Source organism: Pipistrellus kuhlii, unplaced genomic scaffold (assembly GCF_014108245.1).
Source record: "Pipistrellus kuhlii isolate mPipKuh1 unplaced genomic scaffold, mPipKuh1.p scaffold_m20_p_3, whole genome shotgun sequence".
Lineage (NCBI taxonomy): Eukaryota > Metazoa > Chordata > Mammalia > Chiroptera > Vespertilionidae > Pipistrellus > Pipistrellus kuhlii.
Window position 1 is genome coordinate 108,009,455 of NW_023425529.1, and position 14,754 is coordinate 108,024,208.

The window sequence follows — 14,754 nt, forward strand, 5'->3', positions numbered from 1 at the left end:
CACCCCCGATCAGCCCCCCCATCAGTGGCAGGGCCGGCCAGCCAGTCTTCTGTGTCCCCTCCCCGCTGCGAGCCCAGCCCCAATTGGCCCCCATCAGGGTGGGCAGCCAGACCCCACCTGTGCACGAATTTGTGCACCAGGCTTCTAGTATACATGTAACAAACAAAGAGAAAATATGCAAAACTATACAGGCCTCATTTCTTCAATTGTCCATAAGGCCATAATTTATATGCATAGTTTTTTTCTTTCACTGCCCCATCCTATATTTTCCTCAATCATAGCTTTAGCTGATGGAGTTCTTTCTCTGATGGAATAATCCAACCTCATTCGCTTTTGTGTGTGTGTGTGTGTGTGTGTGTGTGTGTGTGTCTCCATGGTTTCCATTAGGACTCAATGTTTGACATGGAAATACTAAAGCTATCCCAGAAACCCCCTTGTTTGCCTCCATTGTGTAGCAGCAACCCAGTTGCCTTTGGTAACTAAGATCAGTACCCCAACCAACAGAGCAACCCTTTTCTGCCTATTGTTTCAGTAGCATAAGGATTCCCAAATGGCCTGGTTTAATTGAACCATTGTTATTTCCCCTCTCAGGGGACTAATAATTCCAAACCAGCAGAGTTAAAGGTTATCAGGATGAGAAGCAAAAGTTTAAGTGAATTCTTTTTTTTTTTAATTGTTTTTTTTTTTGTTTGTTTGTTTTTTACAGAAAGGAAGAGAAAGGGATAGAGAGTTAGAAACATCGATGAGAGAATCATCGATCAATTGCCTCTTGCACACACCCTACTGGGGATGTGCCCGCAACCAAGGTACATGCCCTTGACCGGAATCGAACCTGGGACCTTTCAGTCTGCAGGCCGGCTCCTGTTTTGATTATGGGGGAAAAAGCAAGGTGTTTTCTCAAGGGGCCCCATCCTCCTCTTTAATCAAGAAGCTTATTAAAGTGACTGAAATGACTTACATCTAGAAGCCGGATCAGTGGCCATGACTACCAACTGTGGTGCCTTAACTTGGATTTTAGGCTACCAGATCTAGAGATTTTTTCCTCTTTTATAGATCAAGCAATACTCTAATGGACTGCGTATCTATTTCATTTCTATGAACATCATGGTATGTTAATCACCATCAGAGAGCTTTATAGGCCAAGGCATTCTAATTACCCTTCATCGTAGACATAACCACTCTGTTTTTGGTGGTTAAGTGCTGCCACTACCTTGCCATTCATTCCCATTGGAGTTGGGGTGACCATGTCCATGGTGGTATCTTCTATCTGACCTGTTACAGAGAGCAACCACAGAGCTCTCCTTTGGGGAAGCTTGCAGGGCTCTTCTTAGTAACGTATTTCTCCACGCCTTGGTGAGCGACGTGTTCTGCGCCTTGCCCTGGAGCATAGATGAAGGGCAGTACGGAACAGTGACATGATGAGAACAGTAAAGAAATGTTTTGTACTATCTCCTGGACTCTGTTCACTAGTGACTAATTTTTTTACTAGTAACATGGACTGTTTAAACATTTTAGATCATGACAAAAAGTATAGAAAGATACTAGTGTATTTTATGAATCAAAACCTCAGAATGGCAGAAACCAGGAAAGTCTCTGCTTTTTTCAGTTTTATTCAATTGTGTCTTTTCTTTTTAGGATTCTGCTATTATTATGACAAATTTCACATATTTAGTCTTGGGTCTCTTCAAGTTTTAGAAAACAATGCTGATTTCTTTTTTTCCTATTTTATCAATATTCTTGGAGCCTCTATTGATTAAAGCTAAATTCAGTAACAAAGCAAACTTTTAACTAGTCTGGTTAACAAGTATTTTAAAGAGCAAAAATCTTCCGCAGGTGTCTCCAACATCATGCTTTTAAACTGGAAAGAGTGTTTGGGAATTGCATAATAGTATGTATAAGGCTGAACTGGCTGTACTCACAAGGGAAAATATGTGATTTATCTAAGCATAGTAAACACTTCAAAGTTTAGTTTCCAGAGTAGAATTGTCTCCTGTAAACATAGCAGTGACTATCCCTAGAGCAACTTTTCTAAGCCTGAGAAGAAATCAAATTTTTCTAATTGTTTTTTGTTTAGTAATATATTTGCCCTCTTATTTGCAGGATAGAAGAGGGAAGAAATATGTAAAGCATACCTTCTCTTTTTTCATATCCTTTTCCTTCCCATGAGGGGGGAAAGTGCTGTACACTGAAATCCAAGACTAAATGCTATGTCACTGAAGCTGTCAAGTTTTGCAAAGTCACGCTATGACCAGTCGGTGCTTTTTGATTGGCAAACCTCTCTGGGTGCAGGTGTCCCTGAGCTTCCCAGACCCTGGTGTCCGTTCTGCTGCTGAATAACACACTAGCCAGGCCTTTAAAGAAAATGTTAAACTGCCTTCATATAGTCAAATAAAACAGATCTGTTCTTTGTTAACCCTGTCTTCATTTTTGCCAACAGGATGTGGGCAACTTGAGGTACCTAAAAAATATTATTTTTAAAGCTGAAAAGCAGCTCCATTATTTCAAAAATAGATAATAGGAATATGTGCTGAAAAGAGCACAGCCAAAACTTTATATTCTGACTATGGGCAGTAAAGATTTGATTTTCCTGTTCTCTTCCATGTGTGTTTTGTTTTTCATCCCTGCTGAAATCCCTGATTGGTGCTTATTTTCTCAGGGTTGTGGTTTCATGTTTTCCTGCCAAATCTACATCTCCAGCAACTTCCACCCACCATTCTTTTTATAGGAACCGATTTTTTTTTTCTTTTTCCCATCCACTGAACTAATTCCATTTTAACTCAATGAATAGTCAATTTACTTAGAAAGCTCAATTGGTTAAAATAAAGATTCCTTTATTTTAACCAATTGAGCTTTCTAAGTAAATTTGTACACTATCTCTTGAACAAGCCAGATCTGCATGTTTGATTTAGTTAACCACACTGCTAATCATAGAGTTACTTGCAAAAAATGGCTGTGACTTCCAGAGTTAGACACCAGTTTGTAAAATCATGACCCAATCTGGACAAACAACTCTTTTTGGGAGTGGGTAACTCCAAGTATATAGAAGTGTATTAGGATTAATCATAATCTTACCTAATAATAGACAAACATGTAAATTGACTGTACCTCCACTATTCCCACAGCCAATCAGGAGTTGGTATGCAAATTAATCTGACAAAGATGGTGGGTTAATTTGCATATGCAAGCACCAGAGTGGCTGGGCAGGGCAGAACTCCTGCTATTGGGGGGAAGGGAGTGGTGCTCTGGCCGGGAGCGGAGACTTGAAAGCTCCTGGATGGCCCAGGAGCAGGGATTTGCAGGCTCCAGGGCAGCCAGGAGTGAATCCAGGAGAAGGAAGTCCTGTTCTTGCACGCATATCATGCAATGAGCCTCTAGTCATGTTTATGATATACTTTCCTCAATTTTCTTGCATCCTCTTCCAGTAGATATGGTAATGTTGATGTAAATATAGATATAGATATTGATAAGCACTCATGAACTCACCATCTAAAGCTAAAACTAAGACCTTGACAATAACCTACATCTAACCATCCTATCCCTCTGCCTTTCCCACTCAAGGTAACCATCATGCTGAATTCTATATTAATCATTTCCCTAGCTTCCTTTTTAGATAGTTTAGTTGCATCTGCCTATATTCATAAGAGGAAATACTTTTATCTTACTCAGTTTTAGCTTTATTTAAAAGGGTATCATACCATATGTAACATTTTGTAATTTTTCTCTTAATATTATATTGCTAAGAATCACCCATATTTTTGTGTGTTGCTATGGTTCATTCACTTTGACTGATGAATAATATTTCATTGTATAGATTTACTACAATTTATTCTATCTTTAATAGCTAAACTGTTAGGTTTTTGTAGAGTTTTGTTCTTGTGAACAAAAGTACTATATGGTTACTTTTGGCACACATGAAAACATTTCTGTTGGGCCTACACCTAGGAGTAGAATCGCTGGGTCATTAGGTATGTGTATTACATTCACAGGACTGCTATAACAAATTACCAAACACTGGGAGGCTCAGAGCAACAGCAATTTATTCTATCAGAATTCTGGAGGATAGAAATCCAAAATTAAGGTATCATTAGGATTGGTTTCCACTGGAAGCTCTGGGGAAAAATTTGTACCATATCTCTCTCTTAGCTTCTGATGATTGCTGGCCATCCTTGACATTTCTTGATTTGTAGACTCATCACCCCAATCTTGTCCATCTTCACATGGCCTTCTTCCCTATGTGTTTCTGTCTCTGTCTCTTCTCTTCAGTCATTGGATTTTACTCCAATATGATATCATATTACTTAGCTTATTACATCTGCAAAGTCCAAATAAGGTTTCAGGAGTTAGGACTTCAATATATCTCTTGGGGGGGCGGGGCAGGGGAGGGAGACACAATTCAACTGTCCTATATAATAAAGAGGTAATATGCAAATTGACTGTCACACCCCCACACAAGATGGCCGCCCCCATGTGGTCACAAGATGGCCACCACAAGATGGCAAGCAGGGGGAGGCAGTTGTGGGCAATCAGGCCACCAGTGGAGAGTAGTTAGGGGTGACCAGGCCAGCAGGGAAGGGCAGTTGGGGGTGACTGGACCTGCAGGGGAGAGAGAGCAGTTGAGGGGGACTGGGCCTGCAGGGGAGGGCATTTAAGGGTGACCAGGCCAGCAGGGGAGGGCAGTTGGGGATGACCAGGCTGGCAGGCAAGGGCAGTTAATGGTGACCAGGCTGGCAGGCAAGGGCATTTGGGGGCAACAGGGCCTTCAGGGGAGAGCAGTTGGGAGCAACTGGGCCAACAGAGGATAGCAGAGGGGGTCAATCGGACTAGAAAGGGAGTTAGGGGGTGATCAGGCTGGCAGGCAGAAGTGGGTAGGGGTAATCAGGCAGGCAGGCAGGTGAGCAGTTGGGAGCCAGCAGTCCTGGATTGTGATAGGGATGTCCCAGATTAGAGCGGGTGCAGGCTGGGCTGAGGGACAACACCCCCCCCCCAGTGCACAAAATTTGTGCACCAGGCTTCTAGTAACAATATATAAATGTCCACATTTCAGAAAAAAATCCAAATTATTTTCTGAAGTAGTTACAAAAATCTAATGTACACCAAGTTTGAGAACCTCTACTTGAAAAGGCAGGCAAATACCAGGCTTAGTGTCAGGAGTCCTGGGTTGTTATGTGTTGAATTGTGCCCCCCAAAGCCCTATGTTGAACTTCTAATCCCCACTATCTCAGAATATTGCTTTATTCGGAGATAGTCTCTTTATAAAGATAATCAAGTTAAATGTGGTCATTAGAGTGGACTTTAACCCAGCATAACTGGTGCCCCTATAAGAAGGGGGAATTTGGAGACAGACATGTGTTAGGCGAAGCATGGCATCAACATGAAGACAGCCAGCTACAAGCCAAGGAGAAAGGTCTGAGTCCTCCAACACCTTATTTTAGACGTCTAGCTTCCAGAACTGAGATAACAAATTTCTATTGTTTAAGCCACCAGTTTTCTTTTTCTTTTTTCTACTCGCCTTATTCCACCGTCAGGGCACTGAGCCTTCCTCCCTTAAGACAGTCTCAGCCCCAGCCTTGTGGTAGAAGCTGACATAGAGGAGTGAGAGAAATAACAACTGCCGGTGGGGGCCCGGGGAACGCATCCATAGCTGGATCAGGGGAAAAGGTTCATTCATGAACCCTACTGTACTCTGATGTACAGCCAGAGAAACAGAACTATAAATGGTGGCTCTGGGATGTAATGAATATTGCCATTATGGGCTGGCCAGGAACCCAATTACACTTTAGAATGTTGCTTGTTAAAAACAATGCATTTATAAGTTTGCATTGAGAAATGTATAAACAAGACCTTCAGACCCAAGCTCTTCTAACTTGAGGACTACCAGAGTGATGAAAATCTACATGCATTGTTATTTATTAGCAATAACTTCAAAATATACATATATGCAATAAGAAAGACCATTTTGTAAAGAAATCAAGGGAAAAGGAAAATAACATCAGTTAGGAAAGACAAGGTGAAGCCATAGATAATTCCTAGTTTTAAAATGCAGGCGAGCCGAAACCGGTTTTGCTCAATGGATAGAGCATCGGCCTGTGGACTGAAAGGTCCTAGGTTCAATTCCAGTCAAGGGCATGTACCTGGGTTGCGGGCACATCCCCAGTAGGGGGTGTGCAGGAGGCGGCTGATTGATGTTTCTCTCTCATTGATGTTTCTAGCTCTCTATCCCTCTTTCTCTCTGTAAAAAATCAATAAAATATATTTTGAAAATAAAATAAAAATAAAATGCAGATATAAAGACAGGCTACAAATTTGGCCCTAAGCTACCTAGTAACAAATGCAAAGAAAGAAATTCACTAGTTACATGATTCCTGAGGTTTTGTTTTGGCCTGATTACTCAGGGAAAAGCCCAATTATTCCTGGTACTGCAGGCTGAGAAAAAATTCTCCCATGGGCCCTCTAACATAACACTTAGTGGAAACTATCCAAGTACTTTGTCTGCATTGGTGCCTTCACATCTCACAGGTAGTCTATGGAGCTTTTCTGAGATGAGAAAACAGGCTCAGAGAGGTTCAATCATTTTATTCCACCTAGCTTTTGGCCCTTTGTTATGGCAGCCATAGCCAACTAACACAAATCCTGATGTAGCCGTTTTTTAACTGCGTGCTAGTAACATCCCTTCGATTGCTTCAGTTAGTACTTGATCAGAAACCCAGAAGATAAGCCCTCTCTACAATGTTGCTGAGAAATTTAAAGGAAAAAAACGTAAGTGAAAGTATCCAGCACAAGGTTTGGAACCTAAGTAGGTGCTTAGTAAATGTAAGTTGAATCCGAGTCTTTCCTGCTTGAACAAACCAAGTAGCTTTTTCAGCTAGCTGACTGTGAACAGTTCGGCTCTCTGGGGATGCAAGCTCGTACTGACACAATTCGTCCCAGGCCTCCAGAAAACGGAGTCAAAGCATTGCCCACTCTCTGTAACCCTTCCCACTCTTTGCATTGGCCTAGGGCAGGGGTCGGCAAACTGCGGCTCGCGAGCCACATGCTGCTCTTTGGCCCTTGAGTGTGTTGCTCTTCCACAAAATTCCACTTGCGGGCACGCACGTACAGCGCAATTGAAACTTCGTGCCCATGTGTAGAAGTTGGTTTTCGGCTCTCAAAAGAAATTTCAATCGTTGTGCTGTTGATGTTTGGCTCTGTTGATAAATGAATTAGCAGGCCACTGGCTAGGGCACCTCCAAATTTATTCAGCCTTGATTTGGAAGCAACCCTTGTTCCTCAGGTAGACCTCTAGAGGGCGCGCTGTCTCCACAATTCTCCCGGATTCCAAGGCGCCTGGCGAACAGAATGCGATTTTGAGGCCTGGTGGAGGGTTCAAGTCTAGCTGTCTTCTTACCGACTGCCCCCTCCCTTCACCTCGCCGGCTTCCAGCCGCGGACCCATGTTAACGCGGGGGAGGGAAGCCTCTCTCACTCCCCAGCGCGCTCCCCTCTCCCTTCTCGTCCCCCCACATCCCAGCAAGGCGCCTTGGCAGCCAGAGGGAGCGCTAGGTGCCCAGCCCTGCAGAGAAGGGCCAGTGATTCGCAGTCCACGTCAGGGGCCCAGCCAAAGATCCCAGGGCGAGAGAGCCACGCAGCCTTTATTAACCGGTTCCTTCCTCCCAGGAAACCTGCTGCTGCTGTTGTATCCGCTGGTGACTCATTCGGAAAGTGGTGCTGAGGACTAATGTTTTGCTTTCTTTTCTCCCCTCTATCACTCAGCCGCTCCCACTGAGCACTGAGAACAGCTTTTGAGCAGGTGTTTTAATTGTTGACTGCCTCTCCATGGAGGGAGTCAGGCACATTAAAAAACAACAGCGGTAGCTACATGTGTCCCACTGCCTGTCATGACAGAGTTTTTCCTCCAAGACATATAGCCTTCAGAAAAGCTAACCATTGATAATTTGATGTTCCCTGTCACTGCATTTTTTTTTATAGTGTAGGCTTAAAACAAAACAAAACAAAACAAAACAAAAACTTAATTGTTGAAAGTATTACATGTCCCCTTTTTTCCTCCATCGACCCCTTCCAGCCCACCCCTACCTCCTCTTCCCACCCTCACCCCCTCGTCCCAGACCCTCACCACCCCGCTGTCTGCTGTCCATGGCCTGTCACTGAATTGGTACTCGGAGGCTACCCATGTGATATTCTCCTGCTCTTTTCTGCAATCATCCATCCACCCACCTGTTCACACACCCATTCATCCACCCGTCCACTCATCCATATATCCATCCATCCATATATCCATTCCTTCACTCATCCAAGCAGCATGCAAGAGTTCAGAGCCACAACATGAAGCCATGGAAGGGTGTGCCCACAGGACCTCTGCGAGGCAGTCGAACAGTGCTCATTGGAGAACAGACACCAAGAGAATATTCAGAAAAAGCTTTTTAATGAAGGCTGTGCTCATGCAGAAGATGACAATTCTTTCTGGGGTTTTTGTAGCAATTCTTTTTTAAATGATAGGCATGATGAGAGGGAGCACTGGGAGCCTGGAATTCTGGTTCTCTCTGTTGCTCTGATCACCCCTGGCCTGCGGGCCCGGTCCTTGCTCTCTGTGCCTGTGAAACCAGGAGCGCACGCTTCTCTCTGGCGCTGCTGGTGTCTCATGGCACCATCTGACACCGACTGCAGCGGCTTTGAAATTCCTCCAATATCTCTCCTGCCCAGTGCACAAGGCGTGATGCTGTCCATGCTCAAGACGAGCTCTGGGAAAGAGACCCTCGCCCGGAGACAGCCTCCGTGCCCCGCCCCTTGTGCGTTTATTTGGTCTGCAGGCCAGAGGACACGTGGGCTGATCTGCCTCTGAGTCCCTCCCAGAACGCTTTGACCTTCCTGCGCCTTTGTCCAAAGACGTCATCACCAACATAGAAGTAAACGTCACTGGGTGCCATAGAGAGCAAAGACAGCTGAACGGAGCTTGCCGGCGGAGTCACACAGAAGAGCTGGAAGTCACAGAACAATGCTTGTGCCTTGGGCAGAGCCTGCAGAATCCCATCTTCAGGCCAAGGCACCCTTTCTTCTCCCCCTTCTCACTGAGCACCTTACCCCAGCCTCGTGTCCAGTGGCCTCGCCCTGCCCATCCCAAGCTGCCGAGCGGGGAGCGTTCAGCGGGAGGCAGGAGGAGAGGCAGGGCTGGCTCTGCCCCCATAAACCCTGTGAATTTGAGCAAGGCCCCGTGTCCTCACCGGTAAAACAAGGATAGCGACATCCCAGGCGCAGGATTCCCACCGAGCACAGGAAGGGATGTGACGTGTGGTAAATGAGTGATAGATATTTTTTGTGAAGAGCGTTCCTTCCCTGGAGTGCCTGTTTTACCAGGGCTCACGGTCCAGCCAGAGGGATGACCGCGTAATGTAGATCGCAGGTCATGACCGGGAGGGGAACTATATTGGAAGCACTGGTCATTTTTCTGCTGCCACCGTATCACCAGTGGGCAGCCACCAGCCAGAAACCAGTTCTGACCCTGGAGTCTTACAGTAATTATGGAGATGTTTAGAATACTGTCTTTCTTATATTTATAAAATGATTTAGAATTGTCACTGAAGTTTTACTTGCATTGGCTCATTTGACTCTAACCATAGTCCTTTTACACAGTTAGAACAGATACCGTAATCCACACAGAGATGTACAGGCAGAGCTCACAGAGGTCACATGACCTGAGAGGAAGCAACTTAAACCCAGGCTCTGACTCCTCTGCGTTCCAAGTTCAGTGCTCTGTCCACAGCATCCCAGCTACAGGCATGGCATGCTGACAGGCTTCACCAGACACAGAGCCTGATGACATTGTCACACCACGTCCCACAGTGGCCAGCGCCCCTCTCCTGCAGAAGCACATACCCAATTGCATGCTGGGAACTAGTGTGGAACGCGGTCCTTACCCACAACTTCACTTTCCCGCTAACTTCTCTGGAACACGTTTGCCTGTACCATGGAAGGAACTGAACTTTTGATCTAGCCCTAAAAGCTGGCTCCTTCTCCACGCTTTCCATTCCAATGCACAATGCTCCCATCTTCCCCCAAACCTGGTGCCTTCAACTCCCTCAACCACACAGCCCTAGGCCTTTCTCCAGGGCTACAGCTCCATCCACACCCTTGTCGCCGCCCTAACCAAAGCACCACCTTCTTTGGTCTGACTTTAACTTGCTTTTAATCGCTGGGAGAGCTTGTTAAAACTGATCTCAGGGTCACACCTGGGAGTTTCTGACTCAGGGGGTCTGGATGGGGCTGAGAAGGGGCATTTCTCTAACAAGTTCGCAGTGATGCTGATGCCACTGGTCTAAGGTCCACACTCAGGCGTCATCTGGTACAGATAACTGTAATAGCCTCCTAGTGCAGGCCACCTCCCTCCAACCCATTCTCATAAAGCAGTCAGGGGATCTCTGCAAAATCTCAGCTGGATCTTGTAAATTTCTCACTGTCTTAGTGTAGGCTGCTGTTACAAAATACCACTGACTGGGTGGCTCATAAAGTACAGAAATTTACTTTTTTTTTTTTAATGATTACATCGATGAGAGAGAAATAACGACCAGCTGCCTCTTGCACACCCCCTACCGGAAATGTGCCCGCAACCAATGTACATGCCCTTGACCGGAATCAAACCTGGGACCTTTCAGTCTGCAGACCGACGCTCTACCACTGAGCCAAACTGGCTTCGGCACCAGCAGATTCGGAATCTGGTTAGGAACCACTTCAGAGTTCAGAGAGTCTCTTCTCTGCGTCCTCACACGGTGGAAAGGGCAAAGTGCTTGGAGGTCTCTTTTATAAGGGCACTAATTCCATGTCGTGGTCACATCCCAAGGGCCCCACCTCCAAATATCATTACTTTGGGGATTAAAATTTAATATGTGAATTTGGGGAGGACACAAACATTCAGTCCATGGCACTTGCCCCATTGCACGTAGGAGAGGGACCGTGTCTGTCTCATAGCCTTAGGGCCTGGCAGAACGCTGTACATGCCATCAAACTAAACACCTGCCGCCCCTCCGCATTGCCTTTACCTGCCAGCCTCCCTGTCATTGCCTTCATTTTCACCAGCCATTTCTGGTGTTCTTTGGGGAGTCACCCTGACACCATGGCCTCTCTATTCCTTGACCTTCTCACATCAAGAGATCTTTGGCTTTCCACCCAGGAGGTCATACACTTGACCTTGTCACCACCTCTAAGTCTCCATTTGAAGCCCTTCACTTCTGGACCACCTCATCCTCTCTTTCTAGCTTATTGCCTCTAATGCTCCCACCCTAGCATTATTTTTCTTACCTCATCAAGGCCCCTGATTCATTGGCCCTATCACTTTTTCATCATCTGTCATATCTTAGTTTTCCACCTCCTTCGTGACTCTGCTGAGATTAAATGCCCACCATTAAAAATACTTCCTCATAAACACCACTAACTCCTTGGCTCTCTCTTTAGCCTCGATTGAACTCAATTACACCTTACTCCATCCCTGTGGCTAAGCAGGAAAGAACACTACCAACCAGGATAACTGGCCTTACTTAAACTGATGAATTTAACATTGATTAACCACAACCCTCGAAGGTCCCCACACGTTCCCCACAAATCCTACGTGAAAGGTGGTCCTGGGCACACAGCACAGGCACCGCCAGGGAGGTGTTGGCAAATGCAGAAGCGCAGGGTCCACCCGGACCTCCTGAATCGGGGTCTGCATTTGAACAAAGTCCCCAAGTGATTCATCCCCACATTTAAAGCTCACAGACAGAGCCCTGTGATCTGCTTTTTGGACCACCAGAAAAATCACTCCTCATCTTTTTATTTCTCCTCAAACCTGTGAACCCCCATGGCCCATCACTCAGCCTCACACTCCACTGAAAATTCAGAAGCTCATACCCACTCCCTGTCTTCTCATCATACCTGCCACCTGCTTCCATCTGTGCTGCACCCGCCTTGCCTCCGGGTCAGTGGGAGCGGGCCCAGCTCTGTCAGAGGCCAACGTCTCTCTCTCCTGCATCCCTGAATCATGAGCTGCTCCATGCTTACAGGACATCCTAAGGTCATCTTGGAATCCCCAACCCTACTTCCTGCTCTCACTACCCACTTCTTAACTTCCTAGAGAACTCCTGGGCCCTCTCTCCTCCAACATTTTCATGGCTCACTCCTGCTCCTCATCAAGGTCTTTGCTCAAATGTCTCCTCAGCAGAGAGGCCTTCTCTGACCACCTTTTACAAAATATCTTTCTCTCTCTCTCTCTCTCTCTCTCTCTCTCTCTCTCTCTCTCTCTCTCTCTCTCTCTCTCTCACACACACACACACACACACACACACACACACACACACACACTTTATCTTTATTTTTTAAAACACATCACCATCTGGTATGGTCTCCATTGAGTGCCTGTCTCTCCAGAATGTAAGCTCCAGAGAGCGGGGTCTTTTTCTATTTCGTCTGTGGCCATCCTCCAAGAGCCTGGCAGGCACGCTTGTTGCCCAGATGAGTAGAGACCAGTGTGGAATGCCGCAGCCAGGAAGAGACTCAAGGCTGCCAAGAAGGCCTCTGGAAGGGCCAGGCCTCAGAGATCCCTGCACTTGATGAAAGGTGAAGAGACAAATAATAGTGCTTTTTCTCTTTCTATTGCTTTCTTAGTTGGGATTCACTTGTTGCTAGGACATATTATAGAAATGCACTTTATCTCAAGTAAAAAAGAAGAAGGTGGTTCCTATAAGAGGAAGGAGTATCTTGCTGAACCACTTAGGGGTAGTTTGGAGAGACCTCACAGGCATGGAAAAAGTCACCTGAGGTCTCCAGAGGGTCTCCCTCCTCACACTCTTGCCCTGTGTGGGGCTGACCTGTGAGTATCAATAGGATTGTGGGAACAAGCGTGCGTGACTTCTGAAGTTGGGTCATAAAAGACCCTGCCATTTCCACCTTGCTTCCTCTTGGATCACTTGCTCCAGGAAAAGCCCACTGCCGTCTCCTGAGGACACTGAGCACGATGGAGGACCCCCGGGTGAGGCTGAGGCCTCCTGAATGCAGGCAGGCTACTCCCAGCCACCAGGGCTTTCCTTCTTGGAACAGGGGTAAGGCCCGTCAAAGCTCTCCAGTCTCTGCCACTCCATTCTCTCTTCTCTTGCTTTCTGGGACCCAATGGTCTGTTGTCTGTATTGTTCTCTCACCTCTCTCTGCAGATCAGCCTTTTCTATTTACTAGTTAATATGACAAATGGAGACAAATGGTTGCCAGTTTGGGTCTACACCAGGAGTCTGGCCAACTTTTTCCGTAAAGTGCCAGGCAGAAAGTATTTTATGTTTTCTGTTGTGAGTATTCGACTCAGCTCTAGTAGAAAAGCAGCCTCAGCGCCCAATACTGTTTGACCAGCTAAGTCTGAAGCTGTGCCCACTCTTGGAGAACCAATGCTGACCAAGCAACAACAGCGGAACCCTGTGGCTTAAGGGAGGGGCTCGTACTGGTTCTCCAAGAAAGGAACATGGCCGGTCAGGAGGTAATATGCATCTTTAGCACAATCACACTTAGTAAGTTTATGAGTGTTAACTAAACACACATTGATTGACCACCTACATTGTGCTGAGCACTTTGGTAGGATCTGGGAACATGAAGATAACTGCTACATGCTTCCCAATGATAGCTATCATGAATCTCTTGCTTAGATTTGCCAAACAAGCCATAAAGTACTTAGTGTACATTATCTCATTTATTCCCAAAGCAACAATGAGGAAATAAACATTCCAAGCCATTAAGTAACCTGCCTAAGGTCAGACAGTAACAGGGACCAAGCTGCCTACTTCAAAATCAGGGCCCTTCACCTTTAGGAATGCTGCTAGTCATGCTGCCTCCCAGATCCCTTAAGGATTTCCGCCCTCATAGTCTACTAAGATTTTATTGTTTTATATGTTCTCTTTTTATTTTATTTTTTTGTATAGTAGTTTGATGCTCTTTTCTAAAAATCTTCTTGCAGTTGATAATCTCAGTTATGTACCAATGACCTTAGTAGTTAATAAAGTGACTCTACAATTTAAAATGACATTGGCAGGAGCCCTATTAGCTGGACAGAGGCTGCTTCTGGCCAGCTTCCTGGTTTTTGGGATTTGTGGGCCACTTATAGACTTGCAGCTGCTGTGGCTTATCACAAGGCACATTTAGGATTGTCGCTGGTGAGGTCAAAGACTGCCCCAGTTAGTTTCTTTCTCTCTCTAAACTCTCAGAAACTGAAATGTGAACAAACATTTTAATAGTCCATTTGCATTATTATTCAGAAAATTAGAAAGTGAACAGCAGTAACTTAAACGCAGAATTTCCCAGAGGAGGTTCCTTATTCTTTTAATCATGATATATTTTAATTTGCTTTATCAAGGAGCCCCCTTAGACACAATAGAATTTAAACCTTGGATATTACTGTGTTTCTATTCAGGTTCAAATCCCCATTGATAATATCTACAAAAACAAAACAAACAAAAAACAACCTATTTCAGAACACCATTATATTTGTATTAATACAACTTTTATAATTCTGAAATATAGTAGTAATATTATAATTTTAAGATCTAAATTGTAATTCTGTTTCAAAATCAGAACCTTATATTTTATATATATATATATATATATATATATATATATATATATATATATATATATATATATTGTTGATTTCAGAGAGGAAGGAAGAGGGAGAGAGAGATAGAAACATCCATGATAAGAGAATCATGGTGGATCGGCTGCCTCCTGTAAATCCCTCACTGGGGATCAAGCCCACAAC